Below are 3,560 nucleotides of genomic sequence, written 5' to 3'. Positions count from 1 at the left end.
ATTTATCCTCGTAGAGTTTTGTTAAGGGACCTAAAACCCACCTCCCTTTGAGGAGCTGTCACAAAGTCATTTTTCGACGCACAGGGACGATACTTATATCGTTCGATGCGCAAGAAAACAACCTTTAAGATGAGATAAGAAACAGAAAAACTCAACATTTTCAAATTTTAGCTAGGTCGGTCCCCTTAAATTGTCGCTTTGCATGGTGTGATTAGACGCTACTGCGTAGCAGCGTTAACCTGATAACCGATAACCTCGGTTTTAGTTTTCTTGTGGTTATTTAAATCACACTGGGCGGCTTTATTACGTGTTTCATTCATTCATTATAATTTATTGATTATTGTTAAATTTCCTAGTCCGACCAGATGTCTAAAACCGAATCTATTTTATATATATACTTCGTAAACAATTGCAAACTAGAAGCGACTGTTTTCCAACATTAGATAGCTAGAACGAACTCGTTTCTATCAGCTGTACATGTTACGCCATAGAGCTTCACAGAAGACTTTGAAGTCTACAGAAATTAAACTGTAAAATCTTCGCTACGTCAAGAATTTCAAAAGTCACTCATTAATTATCGCGCGTTTTAATAGACTTAGAAGGAAGAATTCTAATAGAGTTTGATGAAAGAGTTTATATTCTCTCAATTTTCCCCAAGTCCTGGAAAGACCTGCGTTTGTTTTGCGGCCACATTTGCATGCGCTGGTAAGTGGCTGAACTTTTCGCTAAGTTTTCAGCTTTTAAAGCTGCACGCGCGCTCTAAAAGTGCAGACGTTGCCGCTGTGCAAGAAGGTTAAAGTTGCAATACGTTAACGCTTCTCAAGTTGTGGGGAAACTTTGGTATTAGTTTCCCTACGCAATGATGGACGAGAAATGATCTGTAACGCAGCGTGAAGTTCCTTTATTTAGTTAATCTGCAAAAAGGGAAGGTGGTGGAATTTTACTCACAAATAGTGAATTTTTATATCATTTCCAACAATGAAAAGTGAATTATTACCGTGTTTCTAGTTTTTTAAATTAAGAGATAAAACCGTAGTTCTATTTGTTATCCCGCCTTTTTATAAACTTCTTAAAATTCGATAATTTTCCTAGCGACTCAAGTATAGTTTGAAACATGATTTTTTACATGTGGTTATGATAACACTGAGCTAAAAACTCTCCAATATTTTCTGCTATTAATAATAAAGTTCCATTATTCTCTATATACCTGGCATGCATTTAATGTACATTGAGCGCACCGCGTTTTATTGACACAAAATTGCACTGATCTGAGCTAAAATTAAAAGTTTAAAGTTATTTAAATTTTCCTTTCTCTCTTTAATACCGTGTTATAAATCAAATGAACTTTTCATGCTCTCGTCAAAACCACGCTAAAACAAAACCATGTCTATTTCCTTTGCTTTCATCAGACACATGCTCTAAACCATGTCTATTCTCCACGCTCCCTCAAAACGTATGCTTGAAACCCTCTTAACGTTTCACGTTTTTTAAAAAGCTACTTCCAAAATATCCTTATATTTTACACTGCAAACTCTCTGCTTGTCTCGCTTTAATAACAAGCCTGCCGGGAGAGCCGCAAGGCAGGTACGCTGGGCTAACATTTCTCTTCAATTTCAGGCCTAACTCCAACCTCTTCATTATCTCCAGCGTTGGAGTCTTCGCTGGAGATTTGGTCAGCGTTTATCCAGCTTTGTGGCAGAGCTGGAGATTTGGTCAGCTTTTATCCAGCTTTATGGCAGAGCTGAAGATTTGGTTAGATTCTATCCAGCTTCATGACAGAGCTGGAGATTTGGTTAGATTCTATCCAGCTTCGTGGCAGAGCTAGAGATTTGGTTAGATTCTATCCAGCTTCGTGGAAGAGCTGGAGATTTGGTTAGATTCTATCCAGCTTCGTGGCAGAGCTAGAGATTTGATTAGATTCTATCCAGCTTCGTGGCAGAGCTGGATATGTGGTTAGATTCTATCCAGCTTCGTGGCAGAGCTAGAGGTTTGGTTAGATTCTATCCAGCTTCGTGGCAGAGCTAGAGATTTGGTTAGATTCTGTCCAGCTTCGTGGCAGAGCTGGCGTCTTCACTGGAAATTTAGTCAACTTCAAAAATGCAAACAACTTTTGGGTGAGTTCCGTTGACGAAACTGTTGATTAAAACAATATAATTTCAGCCCATGAGAAGGTAAATTATATATCTTATCCGAACCATTTCCTGGAGACAAGGTTTGATTGTCGAGAAATTAGGTTCAATTTTGTGGTTGAACTGTGGCAATGTTAATGAACATGTTACAAACATTGGTAGGTCATATAATTTTTAAACTTTTGGGTCGGGAATGCGTAGGACTCGTAAATGCTTCAAAGAATCAATGCTGAGTATTGCATTTTATGATACTTGCGAGTAAATAAGTTTCAAAAACTCTACACAAAGACACAGAGAACAAATCAAAGACAGAGAACTTCAGAAAACGAAGAGGACGCTGCCAAGACAAGAAACATCGCCGCTAAGACAATGAAGACGTTGTCAAGACAAAGGTACGCCGCTAAAATGAAGAGGACGCTGCCAAGACAAAATACGTCGCTAAGACAAAGAGAACGCCTCAAAAAGTCATTACTCACAGAACGTCCCATATGCGAAGTCGTCGTAAAGAAGTCGTAAAGTGCCAAGTTATTAGTCGTCAGACAATCAAGATATTAGTTGTAATAGTATAAAGTTATTAATAGTAGCGCAATAAAGTTACTATAGGCGCAAGGCAGCAAAAACTTGCCGATTGCAATACCATGTTTATGGACCCAGGGTTCCTGCCTGATGTTTAATGGAGTCCCAGGACATGTTTAATGGAGTCCTGGGACATGTTTAACGGAGTCCCGGGACATGTTTAATGGAGTCTCGGGACATGTTTAATTCCTGCCTGCACTCCTGCCTGCACCCCTGCCTGCACCCCTGCCTGCACCCCTGCCTGCACCCCAGCCTGCACCCTTCCCTGCACCCCTCTCACTGCCAGCATCCCATCATGGCGGTCTGACAGCAATTGTCAATTTCAAATTATTCATTGCGACACTTGACCTTGGTGTGACCTCCATGGGTGCTCGTTATGACCTCCGTGACCTTCATTTGAACGCCAATTGGTCGTTAGGCGCAGAGCAATGCAATAAAAATTTGCTGCGGGCGTCGGAACTGCACGAGTTCTGAACGGCCCGTTTATCACCCGTTGCCCAGGCCCGTTTATCACCCGTTGCCACGCTCCGTTTATCACCCGTTGCCTCGCTCCGTTTATCACCCGTTGCCACGCCCCGTTCATCACCCGTTGCCTCGCCCCGTTTATCACCCGTTGCCACGTCCCGTTTATCACCCGTTGCCTCACCCCGTTTATCACCCGTTGCCACGCCCCGTTTATCACCCTTTGCCACACCCCGTTTATCACCCGTTGCCGCGCCCCGTTTATCACCCGTTGCCTCACCCCGTTTATCACTCGTTGCCGCGCCCCGTTTATCACCCGTTGCCACGCCCCGTTTATCACCCGTTGCCTCGCCCCGTTTATCACCCGTTGCCTCGCGTCTCTTATACACATCT

The sequence above is a fragment of the Hyalella azteca genome, unplaced genomic scaffold (assembly GCF_000764305.2).
Source record: "Hyalella azteca isolate HAZT.00-mixed unplaced genomic scaffold, Hazt_2.0.2 contig5433, whole genome shotgun sequence".
Classification (NCBI taxonomy): domain Eukaryota; kingdom Metazoa; phylum Arthropoda; class Malacostraca; order Amphipoda; family Hyalellidae; genus Hyalella; species Hyalella azteca.
This window is presented reverse-complemented; position numbering follows the sequence as displayed.